At 39.2% G+C, this 20507-nt stretch overlaps 1 long non-coding RNA gene across 1 annotated transcript in view; it reads left to right on the top strand.

Annotated features, from left to right (window-relative positions):
• LOC143650249 (uncharacterized) overlaps positions 1-1614 on the top strand; it is a 41131-nt gene extending 39517 nt beyond the window's left edge. The window contains exon 3 of the long non-coding RNA XR_013159462.1: positions 1316-1614. This is a non-coding gene — a long non-coding RNA (uncharacterized LOC143650249). The remainder of the gene's footprint in view (positions 1-1315) is intronic.
• Positions 1615-20507: the final 18893 nt, after the last annotated feature.

The raw sequence follows: 20507 nt of genomic DNA, 5'->3' as shown, positions 1-20507 counted from the left end.
ATAAAGTCGAAATATAAAATATTCCACCTTTAAAATAAATGAAGCATAAAATAATTTATTATAAAAATAATATATATTTTGTAAATTATTGTGTACAAATATGTTAGAGAAGTAATGATATATATTAGAAGCGACAATGAAATAGTTGGAAGACTACATCTATCTATGTGTATATTCAAGAGAAGACAACTGTTAATTGCACTTAATCATGCACTTTCTCTTTTGCTTTGACATTTTGAAATGAGGATTACATAAAAATTTCATTATATGCTAATGGTATTGTGCATATTAGGTTTAAAAATCCAGGCTGGCACTGGTATGTTGAATTGATGAGATTTGCCACAAGGGGTTTGGTTGTTGGTGTTATGATTTTCTGAAATTGTGAAACACTTTTGGTAAATTTCTGAACAAAATAAAGTACTTGTTTCACTCAATTTACATGATGATTGCATTTCTGGATAATTCCATGAATATTAAAATCAAGCAAAAATGTTTAGCTTTGAAGAGTGTTAGAGTTCTAGGTTCAAACAGAGTTCTACCTACAGGAAAATTGAGCAGGATATTTGTCAAGTTGGACAACTTTTTAGATCAATTTTCTTTTACGCAGGGATGTCGGATGAATCTCAGCATATCTAACACATAGATCCATCCCACTAAACTCATAATCTTTGTGGCATTACAAAATAATTCATACACTCCCAGACAATTTGGGGGCACACTGTGAAGAACCATTGGTTAACTCATACTAAGCTTCAGCTTAATTTCTTCTCTCCTGGAAATATGTTTAACAAAAACAAAAGAAAAGCAATTCCTTATGGTTTTTTTTTTTGGTGTTCTGCAACTTTATTTTATATAGAGCCTTTTAAAAAACTGTAAAGGGTTGTCAGTTCTATATTTTGAATAAATTTAACTTAAACTGCTTTAGTGATTTGCCCCAAGTCAAATACCACTGGGTTGAAGAATGGGTCCCTAGGAAGCTGTAAGTTTCTATGATGACAGCCAGTGGGAAGTATAAGCATCTCAGCACCTGATGGGTGTGGATCTTGGCCACGTGCATGGCATATGATATTTTCTTGGCTGCAGTCAGCAGAACAAGGCATAACAGTAAGCTATAGCCCTCTGCTGCCATCTTAAGTGGCTTTGGCTCATGAATCACCTGGGCAGAAATTGTTTTTCACTTGCCTATAATGAAGCCAGTCTGCTTTGAGATGTGCACCCAGAATTTCTGGAAGTCTGTGCAATGTATTAAGGAACTTTGTTCATATTGAAAGCAGCCATCTGTTACAAAATGCTGATGCATTTGTTCTGATGACAGCTCTGGGAGGAAACCTACAGAGCTGCTGTGAGCATGAGAAGAGGAAGCTGCTGACAGCCCTGCAACCCCAGGAGGACAGAAGGGGTCTCTGTGGGGTCCAAGAAAGGACAAAACACTTTCTGCAAGCTATCCAGTTTGTGGTAACTGATGTATCTGCAAAATTACAATGAAGAACCAACTTTCTCCCTCCTTCAAGATACATCTAGAGAAAGTATGGGCAATGTGGGGTCATTCTTGAGAAGTATGTCCAGGGTTTGGACACTCAGCCCTCCCCTTTGGAATAAATGATTCTTCCATGCACAGGCTCTACAAATCCTAAGACTACTAGAGTCTTCCCTCTTTTAGGCAGATGTTAAGAACTAATTTGTTCTAACTCCTAACATATGATGGTATAGCACAGTGATAATTTACATACCAGAGAAGCTTGGAAAGACTTACTTGGGGGTGAACAGCTAAGCAGGCACATAAATAATGCCACCCCCCCCCCCAAAAAGTCCACCTCCTAATCTTTGGAACTGTACATATGTTATATTACATGGTGTGAACCTGTTACAAACCCCAGGAAAGCCTATGTTCCTTTAATCTGTTCTTGTGGGGACAAATCTATTGTGGGTGGGAAATTTTGATTAGATTTCTTCCATTGATATCTGATTCAGCCCATTCAAGGTGGGTCTTAATTGTTTACCGGTGTCCTTTGTGACAAGTAAAAGACAATAAAAGCCTACCAAAGTTCAGAGACATTTGGAGACAGCCATTGAAATCAGAACCAGGAGAGAAGGAGCATCAGACATTGCCATGTGCCTTTCCATGTGACAGAGGAACCCCAGATGCCAGCAGCCTCCCCTCTGAGAAGGTATCTTCCTCTTGATGCCTTAATTTGGACATTTTCATGGCCTTAGCACTGTAAATTTGCAAACTAGTAAATCCCTCTTGAAAAAGCCAACCCATTTCTGGTATATTGCATTCCAGCAGTTTTAGCAAATGAAAACAGCTAGTAAGGAAGCTAATTAATGACTGCAGTTGGAATTAAGTTTGCTGAGCAGATGATGCTGAGATGGGGAGATGAACCTGGGTTTTCTGGGTGGGCCAATGTAAACCCAAGACTGCTTATAAGTAGCAGAGGAAGGTGAGTCTGTGTCTGAGAGGCAGCATGAAAACACTCCATGGGTCATCGCTGGCTTTAATAATTGTGATGGTCAGGTTCATGTGTCAGCTTGGCCAGATGGTAGTGCCCCATTGTCTGGTCAGGCAAGTGTTGGCCCATGTGTTGCTGTGAGGACATTTCATGGACTTAAAGTATGATCATGTTGGCTGCATCCACAGCTGATTACAAGTATAATCATCTAAGGGGAGTGCCTCCTGCAATGAGTGACACTTAATCTAATCAATGAAAGCCTTTTAAGGAGAATTTAGAAAAAATAATCATCTTTTACTGCTCCAGCCAGCCAACATCTCCAGAGAGTTCACTGAGGACCTTCATTGGAGCTGTCAGCTCGCAGCCTGCCCTACGGTGCTTGGACTCTTACATCCTCATGGTTACGTAAGACACTCTTATACATTTTATTTTGCGGATATCTCCTGCTGATTCTGTTTCTCTAGAGAACCCTAGCTAATACAATAATGAAGGAGCATTATGAGACAAGGAATGCAAACATCCCTCAGAATCCAAAAAAGACAAGAAAATAGGCTCCTCCCTAGAGACTTTAGGAAGAAATGTCACTTGCCAACCTCTTCATTTTAGCCCAGTGAGAACCATTTCAGGTTTCTGATCTCCAGAAGGGTATGTTAGGAAATTTATGCTGTTAAAAGCCACTAGGGTTATGGTAATTTGTTTCACAACAATAAGAAATTAATATTGGGGAAGGGGAAAAGCTACAGGTGCTTTTTGCATTTTTGCATGACTGAGAGCTGTAGCAGCAGGTTGATAATTTTTGCAGCAGTGACTGGGTGGAGAGAGAGAAAGATGTTTCATGGCTGCATGTGTTTGCATTGTATGTTGAGTTCTGTCATAACTCCAACTCCTCTAATTTAGAAATAGTGAAGACTGTAATGAAACACATTCCTCTGTGGGAATAATTTCAATACTCTGGAGAGAGGAGTAACAGGAAATAATGAATGGCAAATAGGTAAATTAATTTTGTGTAGAGTAGAAAGGAATTTGGATCACATTTTGAACCTCATAATCACACATATTTAGAAAAGAGAAGATGTGAATAATAATGCTTTCGAGAGGCAGATGAGATTAACTGAAGGTAACTGAGGCCAGCTAATGCCCCTTACATTGCACATCCAGTTACCAAACATGGTTTAAGAACTGGGCTCAGTGTTAGGTTGGGACAAAAATGACCAAATTTGGTCTCTGCTCTCAAGAAGCTAATAGTCCAGAAAAGGAGGCAATACTATGGATTAAGGTACAACATGACAAATATTTCCCTGGAGGTCTGAATAGGTGGTGAGGAAACAAGGGGATAGAATTAGAATAATCGCTCAGGGAGGACAATCTGCAATATTTCACAATGTGATTATTTTTCCTATGTGTACTACATGTTATAAACACTCTACCCATGCAACAAATATATTGCACTGTATCTTAATTGTTTACTTGTCAGTCTTTCCTGGTTGAATTTTATGTCCTTTGAGGAAAGATGTTATATTTTTTCTTATTTGTATTCCTAGTAACTTCTGTGACTCTTGGCCATTCTGCTGATGCTCAAAAAAGTCACTCATTTGCTGAGTAAGTAAATGAATGGCTAAGTGAGTGAATGAATGAATGGGTCAGTGAGTGACAGGGTGAACCAATGAAGCAGGTGATATATGACCTTGATAGCTTGAATTGCAAATCAGTGCTCATGTATACAATGGGTGGGTTGAGGCAAATTGTATTCTCCATGGAGCAAGCAGCATTGTACTTTTTTGGATTCTAATTCTAAAGGCAACCTCTAACATTGCACAATTCTCGTATATAAACCCCTATGAGTCTGAGTAGTATAAAGCCTGGGCATACTAGACCTGGCATCCCAGGAGGTGAATGTGCAAGCAGGCGATCATTTTCCTCCCAATACCTAGTCACAGTGGGAAGGAAATGCTTGTCCATTGACAAGGCTTAGAGCTATGGGCCTTGACACCAAGGCTCCAGGAAATGGGAAACGGAAAATGATAACCTATTTTGTTCTTGGACTCAGAAATACCCTTCTGCTCTATGCTACTTTAAGGAAAAAGACCTTGAAGCTGAGTGATTGGGCTTGAAGTTATTTTTTAAATTAAATATTGAAAATTATATTTCATCATAGAAAGATTTTTTAGGTGGAGTCATTCTAATTGTTTAAACAGGTTATTCATACAGTCAAGAATCTAATAGTTTTCTTTCTTAGGGTTGCACAGGGTCCCAGGTAGCATTCAAATAGCATGCCTAAAGAACCCCAGGGTCTCCCATGGTCCACTTATCATTCTCATTTCTCCGTGGTTCTTTTCCAGTCTCATTAGCCCTGGATGAAATAAAAATCACTCCACACTGACAGAATCAAATAGCTAATTTTAATTACTTGCCTTCATCAAAAGTACTAAGAGATCCCAAAGCAATTAGAACTGGATTGGTTATAAGCTATTATTATTTCCAGACTTCATATCCCTTTAACATGTTGTTTTGTTTTGTATGTTCATTTTGTTTATTTATATTTTACTCCTTCTCTTCAAAGTAAAGTGAGTGTTATTCTGTCACTTTTCTTTTTCAAGAGGAAAATAGAGAAGAGGGTCAAAAAGGATAAAGTAAGCGTAGGAGTGAGATATTTACTCCCCAGTTGCTGTATCAGGCTCACCAAAGGAGAAAAAGCCAGAATCAATTGGGTTTTGAAGAAGCAGTCATGACCAATCTTTGTGAACAGTTTTCTCACAAATACCCAGGGGCTGAAGAAATATTTCTGCTTAAGTGTTTGCATTGCAAGTTCTTTAAATTGTAGTTTGGGTAGTAACTTACTTTGGGCACTTCATGAACTTTTATGATGATGGCTATTTATAAGGGATAGTTTCAGATGGTTTAACAGGATAATGTTTAGAATTTTAATCAATAACTAGAATTTATATGAGCCTGTTAAAATATGATAAAATAGGCATATATCTCAACAATATACCAAAATTATCTCTTGGGATTTATTTATGTTAGCATTGGTTAAAAGATTAGTAGAATCTTCATTTGTAGATTATAAAAATGCAGTTTTCTACCCCACAAGTTATTTTCATACAAATACTTGAGACTATTTAAGAGTTACATTAGAGTCTGTTTATTGATAGTACAATAAAAGTCGCTAGAAAAAATGTTGTAACATATTACGCTGTCTCAATATTTAATATAAAATGAAAAAGGATACTGTGCTGGTTTGGAAAGATTATGTCCCCTAGAAAAGTCATGTTTTAATCTTGATTCATCTTGTTGAGGCAGCTGTTTCTTTTAATCCCCATTCAGCACTGTAGGTTGGAAACTTGATTAGATTATCTCCACAGAGATATGACACGCCCAATTGTGGTAATTAATCTTTGATTAGCGGGAGATGTGACTCCACCTGTTCCATGTAGGTCTTAAAACAGGAAACATTTTAGTGCCATGAGATTCAAGACATCCAGGAGAACCACGAGAGCCCACACAACCAGAGACCTTTGGAGATGAAGAAGGAAAATGCCCCTGGGGGAACTTCATGAAACAAGAAGCCTGGAGAGAAGGCCAGCAGATGTCACCATGTTCACCATGTGCCTTTCCACTTGAGAGAGAAACCCTGGACCTCATCAGACTTCTTGACTCAAGGTATCTTTCCCCTGGATGCCTTAGATTGGACATTTCTATAGCTTTGTGTTAATTTGGACATTTTCCCCAGTCTTAGAAGCATAAACTTGCAACTTATTAAATTCCCTTATTTAAAGGCCATTCCATTTATGGTATATCACATTCTACCAACTAGCGAACTAGAACAGATGCCTTTTGAACCAATTGGTTAAAGTGCATTTATAGATTGAAAACTCATATTAATTTCTAAAATTGTATTTATTATGAAAAAATACATATAAATATTTCTAGGTTGATATTACAAAAAAGGCAATGCCAGTGTTTCAAGGGGATAATACTACTGGTGGATCTGTTTTACATATGAAGAAACTAGGACTCTAGTTATATGAATAAACTAGGTAAGAAATAGCAGAGACTGGTATTGAACCAGGTCTTCCGTTTCTAAATCATATGCAATTGATCATATGTAAACAAAATCAAACATAACAGCACAGGCTGAACTGAGCAAGGTAAAGTCATATGCAATTCAGAAAATCTGAATATAACATCCAAATGTTCAGGAGGAAATATCAAAGTATTATTCGAAGAAACACTGTAAATATCTCCATTTCTCCATAAAAGGCACTATGTGAGGAGAGAAATTTACCAGGGTTATAAGCTTCTAAAATTTACAAAAATGTAAAAATTGCAACTCTTCCAACAGGAGTGAAAATCACAGATCATAATATCTAATAAAGTCCTGATGCCATTATATTATTTTTTGTCTTTTTTTTATTGTATAGTATAACATATATACAAAGCAAAGAAATAAAAAAAGTAAGAGTTTTCAAAGAACTCTTGAACAAGTGGTTACAGGACAGATCCCAGAGTTTGTCAGGGGCTAACATATGATTCTCTCATATTTTTCATTATATTAATTTTCTCACACTAACTGTACTTCTCTCCTCTCTTTTCTCACTCGCTTTCCCTCCCTTTCTTTCTCTCCATGCTGTGAGTAGCATATGGAGTCAAAGACACATTTGGTTCCAAAGCTAAGGTTCTCTGATACTCTATTTAAAGCAGCCATTAAATTATGCCTTCATATTCTTTTCTTTAAGACAATTAAAAGATGAAATAAGAAATAGAATACGATTTTTGAGTAAACTCCAATATTCTTGAGAATCTAGCTTAGAGTCAATGTCAAGGTGCAGTTTCTAAAGATAAATGACCTTTTAAACCTTTTTTGGCTTTAAGACTTGAACCTGTTTTGACATGACCTTCAGCTTCATGAGAAGTTCTGAGTTGCCTACAAATGAGTCTTAATAGAAATGGCAAGAAAAGATCAATATGGAAAAGGTCCTGAAGTGGTGAATGATACTGGCATGCCTACAGATGATTGACAGGATGATGTTTGAGCAGCTTCTGTGCATCCTCAGTGCAGCACGGTCACCTCAGGATGCATGAGCTGAAAAAGCTTTCACAGTGACATGTAGACACACATCTTCAGGGTGAGTTGTTGCTGGCAGGTATCACTGTACCGGGCAACAATGTGAGCTGGGATGAATCATTTTGGCAACAAAGTCAGTCAGCCAAGAGGCAGAAGCCTAAAAGTGACAGGTCTCAGAGCTGAGGCTACCACTGTACTCCAAATAATATGTTTCTGCTATACTGAAATAACTGCTCTGCCTGCTCTCAGCAGTGACACCTTTGAAACCACTCAGAGAAGAATGAATTTCCTGAGATTGCACCTTCTGAGTAGTTGTCAATACAGTGAAGCCTGAAACAATGCCATGGACAAATTTAATAAGATTAATTTATTTGTTAAGGAATTAAAATTACCCTTTCAGTATTTGAGCTCAGGATGATCTGTAGTGAGGCAAAAATTAAAGTAAAGGAAAATGTACTCCAGATGAGTATATGCAAAGGTCCCAGTTCTATGCTTTTCATCAGAATAAGCTTTATGAGAGCAGGTTGACCAGTAATACCATGGAAATACTGACAAGATAATATTTTATTTTCCTTACCATATTTTTGGAAATTGGTAACATTTCAGTGAATACAAGGCTTCAGGTAATGGGCCTCTTTGGCACATCGTTACTATCATAGATAAAATCATAAATATACATAATAGTTATAATACAACCAACTTTCCCAGGTAAAAGATCTTTGATGAGAGAAATATGTCATAGGTATGATAACATACTGATCACTATTTTCAAACTATTTGGAAATTCCAAAAAAATGAAATTCATCTTTTTATGAAATATGTTTAAGTACATGTCATATGCCAGGATTGTGCTAGACAATGATGATAAAAGGATAGAAAATGTCTAATTCCTGTCCCCAAGACAAATGAAGCAGTGCTGCCAGGCATTGCTCAGTCCTATTACTGTCGAGTTCAGTAATAATGAAAACAAATGATGCTAAATATTTTTATTTGATTTATAAATAATATGCTTTCTGTTGCTGGAAGATGAATCCAGGAAACATTTTTTGCAGGAGATGGAAAAGTTTAGTCTTGACTTACCCAGAGGGTTGGCCATGTAGAAGACTTTGAAGGCAGTTGGCTAAGGAAAATTCCTGGAAGAATGACTAGTTTATTAAATATTGTCAGCATGAGATATGTGGCATATTTAGGGAAATGCTTTTCAAATGCTTTGGTCTCTGAAACTTTTTACACTCTTAAAAGTTATTGAAAACACCAAGATGCCTCTGTTTGCATAAGTTATATTTATCAGTACTTATGGTAGTAGAAAATAAAACAGAAAATTAAAAAAAACATATGTATTGGTGTGTTTTAAAATAACAATAACTCATTCCATGTTAATGTAAACAACATTTATATGAAAAAATACTTTTATTTTTCCATATATAATAAAGCAGTTAGAGAGATGCCATTGTTGTGCCATCTTATTGAATATATAAAATGCCTGGCATAATATATATATATTGAAATATATTGAATACCTGGCATAATAGAAAACAGACGGATTCCCATCTGTTTCTACTTCCATTGAAGTATATAGTTTAAGTTTAAAAAGAAAATCTGGCCTTACTCAGCTATGTAGCTGGAAAAGAGAGGAATATTTTAGTAGTTTTTCTAGATAACTATGGATAGTCTTCTTTAATACTAAACCAAAACTCGATAAATGGTAGTTTCTCAAATTTCAATTGCAGTGTTGAATCTCAAATAATATTAAGCTTTTTTTTTTTTTTTTTTATTAACGGAAAGAAAAAAAAGAAATTAACACAACATTTAGAAATCATACCATTCTACATATGTACTCAGTAATTCTTAACATCATCACATAGATGCATGATCATTGTTTCTTAGTACATTTGCATCAGTTTAGAGGAACTAGCAACACAACAGAAAAAGATATAAAATGTTAATATAAAGAAAAGAAATAAAAGTAGTAGTAATAGTAAAAAACAACAACAACAAACAAACCAACAAGCAAACAAAAACAAAAAAAAACCCTATAGCTCAGATGCAGCTTCATTCAGTATTTTAACATGATTACTTTACAATTAGGTATTATTGTGCTGTCCATTTTTGAGTTTTTGTATCTAGTCCTGTTGCACAATCTGTATCCCTTCAGCTTCAATTACCCATTGTCTTACCCTGTTTCTAACTCCTGCTGAACTCTGTTACCAATGACATATTTCAAGTTTATTCTCGAATGTCCGTTCACAACAGTGGGACCATACAGTATTTGTCCTTTAGGTTTTGGCTGGATTCACTCAGCATAATATTCTCTAGGTCCATCCATGTTATTACATGGTTCACAAGTTTATCTTGTCTTAAAGCTGCATAATATTCCATCGTATGTATATACCACAGTTTGTTTAGTCACTCTTCTGTTGATGGAGATTTTGGCTGTTTCCATCTCTTTGCAATTGTAAATAACGCTGCTATAAACATTGGTGTGCAAATGTCCGTTTGTGACTTTGCCCTTAAGTCCTTTGAGTAGATACCTAGCAATGGTATTGCTGGGTCGTATGGCAATTCTATATTCAGCTTTTTGAGGAACCGCCAAACTGCCTTCCACAGTGGTTGCACCCTTTGACATTCCCACCAACAGTGAATAAGTGTGCCTCTTTCTCCGCATCCTCTCCAGCACTTGTCGTTTTCTGTTTTGTTGATAATGGCCATTCTGGTGGGTGTGAGATGATATCTCATTGTGGTTTTGATTTGCATTTCTCTAATGGCCAGGGACATTGAGCATCTCTTCATGTGCCTCTTGGCCATCCGTATTTCTTCTTCTGGTAGGTGTCTGTTTAAGTCTTTTTCCCATTTTGTAATTGGGTTGGCTGTCTTTTTGTTGTTGAGTTGAATAATCTCTTTATAAATTCTGGATACTAGACCCTTATCTGATATGTCATTTCCAAATATTGTCTCCCATTGTGTAGGCTGTCTTTCTACTTTCTTGATGAAGTTCTCTGATGCACAAAAGTGTTTAATTTTGAGAAGCTCCCATTTATTTATTTCTTTCTTCAGTGTTCTTGCTTTAGGTTTAAGGTCCATAAAACCACCTCCAGTTGTAAGATCCATAAGATATCTCCCAACATTTTCCTCTAACTGTTTTATGGTCTTAGACCTAATGTTTAGATCTTTGATCCATTTTGAGTTAACTTTTGTATAGGGTGTGAGAGATGGGTCTTCTTTCATTCTTTTGCATATGGATATCCAGTTCTCTAGGCACCATTTATTGAAGAGACTGTTCTGTCCCAGGTGAGTTGGCTTGACTGCCTTATCAAAGATCAAATGTCCATAGATGAGAGGGTCTATATCTGAGCACTCTATTCGATTCCATTGGTCGATATATCTATCTTTATGCCAATACCATGCTGTTTTGACCACTGTGGCTTCATAATATGCCTTAAAGTCAGGCAGCGCGAGACCTCCAGCTTCGTTTTTTTTCCTCAAGATGTTTTTAGCAATTCGGGGTACCCTGCCCTTCCAGATAAATTTGCTTATTGGTTTTTCTATTTCTGAAAAATATGTTGTTGGGATTTTGATTGGTATTGCATTGAATCTGTAAATCAATTTAGGTAGGATTGACATCTTAACTATATTTAGTCTTCCAATCCATGAACACGGTACGCCCTTCCATCTATTTAGGTCTTCTGTGATTTCTTTTAACAGTTTTTTGTAGTTTTCTTTATATAGGTTTTTTGTCTCTTTGGTTAAATTTATTCCTAGGTATTTTATTCTTTTAATTGCGATTGTAAATGGGATTTGTTTCTTGATTTCTACCTCAGCTTGTTCATTACTAGTGTATAGAAAAGCTACAGATTTTTGAATGTTGATCTTGTAGCCTGCTACTTTGCTGTACTCATTTATTAGCTCTAGTAATTTTGTTGTGGATTTTTCTGGGTTTTCTACATATAGTATCATATCGTCTGCAAACAGTGATAGTTTTACTTCTTCCTTTCCAATTTTGATGCCTTGTATTTCTTTTTCTTGCCTAATTGCTCTGGCTAGAACTTCCAACACAATGTTGAATAATAGTGGTGATAGTGGACATCCTTGTCTTGTTCCTGATCTTAGGGGGAAAGTTTTCAATTTTTCCCCATTGAGGATGATATTAGCTGTGGGTTTTTCATATATTCCCTCTATCATTTTAAGGAAGTTCCCTTGTATTCCTATCTTTTGAAGTGTTTTCAGCAGGAAAGGATGTTGAATCTTGTCAAATGCCTTCTCTGCATCAATTGAGATGATCATGTGATTTTTCTGCTTTGATTTGTTGATATGGTGTATTACATTAATTGATTTTCTTATGTTGAACCATCCTTGCATACCTGGGATGAATCCTACTTGGTCATGATGTATAATTCTTTTAATGTGTTGTTGGATACGATTTGCTAGAATTTTATTGAGGATTTTTGCATCTGTATTCATTAGAGAGATTGGTCTGTAGTTTTCTTTTTTTGTAATATCTTTGCCTGGTTTTGGTATGAGGGTGATGTTGGCTTCATAGAATGAATTAGGTAGTTTTCCCTCCACTTCGATTATGTTGAAGAGTTTGAGGAGAGTTGGTACTAATTCTTTCTGGAATGTTTGATAGAATTCACATGTGAAGCCGTCTGGTCCTGGACTTTTCTTTTTAGGGAGGTTTTGAATAACTAATTCAATCTCTTTACTTGTGATTGGTTTGTTGAGGTCGTCTATTTCTTCTTGAGTCAAAGTTGGTTGTTCCTGTCTTTCCAGGAACCTGTCCATTTCTTCTAAATTGTTGTATTTATTAGCGTAAAGTTGTTCATAGTATCCTGTTATTACCTCCTTTATTTCTGTGAGGTCAGTAGTTATGTCTCCTCTTTCATTTCTAATCTTATTTATTTGCATCCTCTCTCTTCTTCTTTTTGTCAATCTTGCTAAGGGCACATCAATCTTGTTGATTTTCTCATAGAACCAACTTCTGGTCTTATTAATTTTCTCTATTGTTTTCATGTTTTCAATTTCATTTATTTCTGCTCTAATCTTTGTTATTTCTTTCCTTTTGCTTGCTTTGGGATTAGTTTGCTGTTCTTTCTCCAGTTCTTCCAAGTGGACAGTTAATTCCTGCATTTTTGCCTTTTCTTCTTTTCTGATAAAGGCATTTAGGGCAATAAATTTCCCTCTTAGCACTGCCTTTGCTGCGTCCCATAAGTTTTGATATGTTGTGTCTTCATTTTCATTTGCCTCTAGGTAATTACTAATTTCTCTTGCAATTTCTTCTTTGACCCACTTGTTGTTTAAGAGTGTGTTGTTGAGCCTCCATGTATTTATGAATTTTCTGGCACTCCGCCTATTATTGATTTCCAACTTCATTCCTTTATGATCCGAGAAAGTGTTGTGTATGATTTCAATCTTTTTAAATTTGTTAAGACTTGCTTTGTGACCCAGCATATGGTCTATCTTTGAGAATGATCCATGAGCACTTGAAAAAAAGGTGTATCCTGCTGTTGTGGGATGTAATGTCCTATAAATGTCTGTTAAGTCAAGTTCATTTATAGTAGTATTCAGGTTCTCTATTTCTTTATTGATCCTCTGTGTAGATGTTCTGTCCATTGATGAGAGTGGTGAATTGAAGTCTCCAACTATTATGGTATATGTGTCTATTTCCCTTTTCAGTGTTTGCAGTGTATTCCTCACGTATTTTGGGGCATTCTGGTTCGGTGCGTAAATATTTATGATTGTTATGTCTTCTTGTTTAATTGTTCCTTTTATTAGTATATAGTGTCCTTCTTTGTCTCTTTTAACTGCTTTACATTTGAAGTCTAATTTGTTGGATATTAGTATAGCCACTCCTGCTCTTTTCTGGTTGTTGTTTGCATGAAATATCTTTTCCCAACCTTTCACTTTCAACCTATATTTATCTTTGGGTCTAAGATGTGTTTCCTGTAGACAGCATATAGAAGGATCCTGTTTTTTAATCCATTCTGCCAGTCTATGTCTTTTAATTGGGGAATTCAGTCCATTGACATTTAGAGTTATTACTGTTTGGATAATATTTTCCTCTACCATTTTGCCTTTTGTATTATATATATCATATCTGTCTTTCCTTCTTTCTACACTTTTCTCCATGTCTCTCTCTTCTGTCTTTTTGTATCTGACTCTAGTGCTTCCTTTAGTATTTCTTGCAAAGCTGGTCTCTTGGTCACAAATTCTCTTAGTGACTTTTTGTCTGAGAATGTTTTAATTTCTCCCTCATTTTTGAAGGACAATTTTGCTGGATATAGGAGTCTTGGCTGGCAGTTTTTCTCTTTTAGTAACTTAAATATATCATCCCACTGTCTTCTAGCTTCCATGGTTTCTGCTGAGAAATCTACACATAGTCTTATTGGGTTTCCCTTGTATGTGACGGATTGTTTTTCTCTCGCTGCCTTCAAGATCCTCTCTTTCTCTTTGACCTCTGACATTCTAACTAGTAAGTGTCTTGGGGAACGCCTATTTGTGTCTAATCTCTTTGGGGTGCGCTGCACTTCTTGGATCTGTAATTTTAGGTCTTTCATAAGAGTTGGGAAATTTTCAGTGATAATTTCTTCCATTAGTTTTTCTCCTCCTTTTCCCTTCTCTTCTCCTTCTGGGATACCCACTACACGTATATTTGTACGTTTCACATTGTCCTTGAGTTCCCTGATACCTTGTTCAAATTTTTCCATTCTTTTCCGGATAGTTTCTGTTTCTTTTTGGAGTTCAGATGTTTCATCCTCCAAATCACTAATTCTATCTTCTGTTTCTTTAAATCTGTCATTGTAGGTATCCATTGTTTTTTCCATCTTTTCTACTTTATCTTTCACTTCCATAAGTTCTGTGATTTGTTTTTTCAGTTTTTCTATTTCTTCTTTATGTTCAGCCCATGTCTTCTTCATGTCCTCCCTCAATTTATCGATTTCGTTTTTGAAGAGGTTTTCCATTTCTGTTCGTATATTCAGCATTAGTTGTTTCAGCTCCTGTATCTCATTTGAACTATTGGTTTCTTCGTTTGACTGGGCCATATGTTCAATTTTTTGAGCGTGATCCGTTATCTTCTGCTGGCGTCTGGGCATTTAGTCAGATTTCCCCGGGTGTTCGACCCCACAGGTTGAAAGATTTTTCTGCGCAGTCTCTCGGTTCTGTTCTTTCTATCCTGCCCAGTAGGTGGCGCACGTGGCACACGCCTGTCTGTGGGTTCCAACAGCGAAAGTTGCTGTGGGTCCCTCAACTCTGGAAAACTCTCACCGTAGGGGAGGTTCGGCAACCGAAGCGTCTTGGAAGAATGCCAGCCGGCCCGGGGTTCCAAACGCGGGGAGGGTCGCCAGCTGTCGCAGCACAGGAGAGCGTCCGGCCAAATTAGCTAGTCGGCCCGGGGCACCAAGCGTGGCGGGAGGGCGCCAGCTGTCGCAGCCCGGGAGAGTGCACTGTTCCCAGCCGACGGGGGAGTCACGTGTTTGGAAGGGATCCCCCGGTCACTGTTCTCCGCAGTCTGGGGATTTCCGACCCAACTATCTCAGTTGTTCCGGGGGGCCTCGTGTGGTGAGGGCACCAGCCGCCGCGGCCTAAGGGGACCGCCTGTCCAATTCTACCAGCTGGCCTGGGAAGGTGGAAGGGAGGGACTCCGGTCGCTTGCTGTCCCACCCAGGAAAGCCCGTGCCCCTTGGTGATCTCACCGGAGCTGGTTCTCCCAGATAGTCAGCCGTTCCAGGATGGGGTACGCTGTCCCTTTAATCTCCCTCGTGGCTCCGGGAGCTGCTCTGTATTCTCTCCACTCCCCCAGTAGTTGTTCTGGAGGAGGAAAGGTGAGGGCGGCAAGGCTGTCGAGGCTGGTGGCGGAGGAGCACGGTGAAGGCGGGGGAAGAGGGCACCGTGTTGGTTGGAGAGCAGCCGGAGCAGGAGGGGGAGGAGGGGGGTAGGGAGGTCGGGCGGCTCGGAGAAAGAGAGGGGGTAGGGAGGTCGGGCGGCTCGGAGAAAGAGAGGGGGTAGGGAGGTCGGGCGGCTCGGAGAAAGAGAGGGGGTAGGGAGGTCGGGCGGCTCGGAGAAAGAGAGGGGGTAGGGAGGTCGGGCGGCTCGGCTGCTGCGGGGCGCGTGCGCCGCGCGGCGGGCCGGCGGAGAAAGAGAGGGGGTAGGGAGGTCAGGCGGCTCGGCTGCTGCGGGGCGCGTGCGCCGCGCGGCGGGCCGGCGGAGAAAGAGAGGGGGTAGGGAGGTCGGGCGGCTCGGCTGCTGCGGGGCGCGTGCGCCGCGCGGCGGGCCGGCGGAGAAAGAGAGGGGGTAGGGAGGTCGGGCGGCTCGGCTGCTGTGGGGCGCGTGCGCCGGGCGGCGGGCCGGCGGAGAAAGAGAGGGGGTAGGGAGGTCGGGCGGCTCGGCTGCCATTAAGCTTTTTTATTGTTTATTGCTTACCTTGCACTTTCAATTGCTCTTTCACCCATGCAAAATTTTAATAATTTGAAAAAAAAAGCTAGCTCATTAAGTAATGCACAGCTTTCAAATATTGGTACATTTCATTGTGTGATATTTTAAAAATCACATTCATTACTTTTGCCACTGATATTATTAGAAGATTCCATAAATATTGGGAGGCTTTTAAGCTCATGTTTGGTGGATACTTTTATCTCAAAATTTTAAATATCACTTGAAACCCCAAATTTTATCACTGGAAATTATACTGCCATTTTTTTTAAAAAAAAGTCCTGAAGTTCATGTTCAAGAAAATTCCAGTGAATGCAATTAGTCTGTGAGTCATTTTTTTAAAACGAAAATGTCATTCCATGAAAAAGCAGCTAGTTCATTCTGCATCTTAAACTATCGTTTTCCTTGACGAAGTCATCAGAAATTCCTTATGCATACATCCCATTTCATTACACAAAATTAAAAAGACAGAGACTCATGGGTTAGGATTTAATAAAATTAATGAATTTTGCTTTTTTCAGCAAGGACATTCTTTAGCAATTTTCTAACCTGTCAGAGTGTGGCCTAGAAGAAAATACAATGACTAGTTCAGTTTAGTTTGGTGCCATTTAGCCTTGCTTCTCGCTAAGTGGCCAGCAGATTTATCCACACAGCTTCTTCAGTGAGAGTAAATGAAAACAGAGTGGAAAAGGCACAGTGTAAGTGTTACTATAAAAATAGTTTTAGCCTCATGGGCGCCCTGTTGGACAGGCACAGTTTCTAGGAATGGGTCCCATGATTCCATGCCCTCATGCTCAGGCTCTGTGAATGTGAGGAAGTATCACTCCTGTGATTGATATGTGATATAACATAATCGATCTTGGAAAAGGGAGATTATCTGGGTGTGTCTAATCTCAGCACATGACCCCTTGAAGGCAGAGAACTTCTGGTTGTTGGTGGAAGAGTAAAGCAGATGAAGAAGTCTGAGTGATTTGAACACAAAAAGGTTTTCACATGCTGTTGTTGACTTTGAAGATGGAAGGGGACAAGGCGAAGGAAAACAGGTGGCAACCAGATGCTGACAGGTGCATGGAATGGCATTCTGCCAAACCCAAATAGATCTGGAAGTGGATTTCCCCAGAGCTTCCAGAAATGAACCTAGTCCTGCCCACACCTTGAGTTTGGCCCTGGCTAGAGAGTCCAGTCACAATGTGCCTGGTCTCCTGACCCCTGCAAACTCTGAGATGATAAATGTGCTACTTTAAGCCCATATGTTTGTGTTAATTAGTTCTACAGTAATTGAAAGTGTCTCAGGGACTTTCAAAGTTCCACATGCTCTGCTTTGAGAATTGTTGGTTTAAGAAATAGTTTGGTAGATGAATAGGGGTTGACCTCAATTTGGAACCTATGCTCTTTATACATCTTGTATTGTTATACTTTATGCTTTGAAACCACACACTGTCTTTCATATGTAGAACTCAGAAGTTTCATTCTTCTGAATGAAGAGCTAACATGCTGAGATCTCAAATTGTGATCCATGGCCAAATTGGGCCTGTGGATGTATTTATTGTGGCTGACAAGTGTTAAATAACACAGACCTTTAAGCAGCAACATTTAGAAATCAAGAGATATCTCATAAAACCCAGATTTTTTGCCTCTTTCAAAATTGACAATGCATGGCAAGGTGAGCCCTCATTCCTTAAGGGCAGGATTCAGCAGAAGCTAATTCGTAGTTGTTCCTTTATTCCAGGAATGTGCCTTCCGACTCATCACACCCCACCCCCTTACACATGTGCTTTCCATTTGTCTTACAACTTCACTAGCTCAAATTAGCTTCCTGGTGCCTGTTGCCACAGCTGTTTGTCCAGCAGTGACCGAGAGTCAGGTTCCCAGGTGAGAGCCTCTCAGGAATTCGCTCCATTTCTTCCTCTCTTTCTTTCCGTATCCTTGGGGTGTTGTCCCTTGGCCTCTAGCCAGGCTCTAGCAGGTTGGACTCCTGTGTCACTTGGTGTGGCTGATTTTCCCAGAGAGGGGAAGGGACACAGAGGAAGAGACGCTTGTGAAGCTGCTGAAGATTCTCCTCATATTTTAATACTGGTGAAGCATGTATAATCTTAGAAAAGATGCCTAAAAGGTTCATAAATTTAAAAAAAAACAACTCCCTTTGAATTGAAATGCTTTTTTAATGTTTAAATCTATGGTGAAACTTTGGACATTTCTGGGTACTGGGACTGTAATTACTCTGCTAGAGACATGCTCCGGTCTGTACGTTGATGTGGACGACACTCTTTCCATGGTGGATCAACTGCTTTAACGTTCATCAGGCATATTATACATGTGGTCAGTTAAGTACCCAGGTGCTCTTTTCAAGGGTAAATCCACAAATTCATTTTCAAGTGGACTTGCCAACCCAGAACTTTAAGAAACGCTTTTAATTAAACTGTAACAGATAGACAGAAAGACAAATCATAATTGTAAAGTTCAGTGAATTACCCCTAAATGAACAAGCCCATAAACCATTTCCTAGGTCCTTGCATTTTTACTTAATGAAGGTGTCTAATCTTATGGCCAGTCCATGATTATAAATGAACCCATCATGTTAAGCAAATAGGATTGCAAACAGATCAGAAAAGGGTTGTTATGTTTTTTTCTCTCCACTGAGCACCCAAATCCATTCTGTGGGATAAGTTTCTCTCCTACGTACCAGTGTGTTTAGGACAAGTGTAATTCATATTGAGGAGCCCAGCTCCTGTCCAAAAACCTATGTTTTATTTCTCCGGCCGAGCCACAGGAATTAAAAGGCTTAGGGGGAAGGCTGCCCTCCCCACACCAGATGTGGTGCCCACAAGACACTGCCATCTCTGAAGGGAGTTGCAGTCGATGAGTCATGCCACCTGGTCAGTTATACACTTGCATATGGTTCCATTCCTAACTCAGGTGCCTCTGTAGAGAGCCTTCCCTACCAGGAGCTCAAAATCAAGGACTTCTTCAGCATCTCTGCTGGTGAGAAAGGGGGAGACCCTGGAGACATTTTCATCCACTCTGACTCAGTCTCAGTACCCAGTCCTTTTCTCTCCTAGCTCCTCCACCATTTGCCCTTTCCCCAGCCCTCAGGTCCATAAAACTGTAACCGTTCTGGATCCCTTCAGGAGACAGGCCTCCAGTCTGTACTGAGCCATCTCACCTTTGACCAGTGCTGCCATTCCATGGGGAAAATGGGTGGAGGAGTTGACACCTTTCTTCGAGTGAGCCCCTTGCATGTGCCATCATAGCAAGTGATTCAACACTTAACTGTTACCTTCATTTTGGTGCCTTTGACACTTGGCAGCTCAACTCATCTCTTGACACCTTTTTGCCAGTCAGTATTTGGTTATGGGACATTTAGCAGTCATTTTAACTCATCCACAAATGTTCACAATTTAGTAAGAAAACTTTCCAAATTGATTGGAAATTGAATATACTAGTTTAGGCTTGCTTGAAGGGAAAAACAACTGTGATCTCTTTCCTGCCCTCCCACCCCACGCTATCCAAGGACTGTGGCTTCCGAGCCCTATAAGGTTGGGGAACGAGGGAAAGGAAGAAGAGAAGAAGTAAAGAAGGAAATGAAATACTTGTCTTTGACTGGTGCTGTCCTGAGAACCCTGGACTTAGTTGTTATTTGAAGGTATCTCTCTGTAGGCTTGAAGCATGGTCAACTAACTCACATTTTTTATCACATTTATAACTGTTTCAGGCACCCTTCCCATGGCTAAGAAACTCTCAGCATCCTTGACCCATTGAAAGTTGTTTTGTCTCCACTTGCTTTCTTCAGCCTTTTGTATTTCACCCATTGTTTGAGTCATCTTTGCATTCCTAGCATTCCACTTGGGCAAGACCCAGTGTACATCCAAGGCAAGTTCTCTCATTTGGCTCATATCTTGCAAATAGGCAACTCAAGCACATTCTTATTCCTATTACACTTTAGGGCACCCTGTACACTCCTATTCTTCCATCTTCCAAGAATATGGCCATCCTACATAGTCTTCTCTTCATATTTATCCAGTAACTGCCATAGTTTCTTTAAAATCCTTAGTAAGTTTTCACAAGAAGCACTTTCTATCCTTTGCTGAGGAGGCTACAGAGAAAGGAGAAGGGAAACATTCTTTCAAGAAAGGCTACTCTAATCTCACATACTCATGTTTATATATCCTTAATAAGGGTGAGAAGCTAAGACTTTACAAAACTAGATTTGGAATCCCTCTGCAAGTTCAGATTGGTGAATATCACAACTCATTTGGGACTATGGGAACATTTAGTATCTACTAACTTGCACTTCAACTGAAAATGAGTCAGAATGATACCATATTACCATTTTGCTTCATAGTATGTGGTAATCTTTTTAATTTCTGAATGTTGAAGTAAAGTTACTGTCTTCTTCAGCGTAGTTTCACCCATCACTTTTTTTACGTGTGTGTACATGGTTCATGAATCCAACCCGGGTCTCCCGCATGGAAGGTGAGCATTCTACCACTGAACCACCCATGCACCCCTTGAAATTTCTCTCTCTCTCTTTTTTATTTTTGGCATGTTCAGGCTCCAGGAATCTAACC

The sequence above is a fragment of the Tamandua tetradactyla genome, chromosome 11, assembly GCF_023851605.1.
Source record: "Tamandua tetradactyla isolate mTamTet1 chromosome 11, mTamTet1.pri, whole genome shotgun sequence".
NCBI lineage: Eukaryota > Metazoa > Chordata > Mammalia > Pilosa > Myrmecophagidae > Tamandua > Tamandua tetradactyla.
This window is presented reverse-complemented; position numbering and strand designations above follow the sequence as displayed.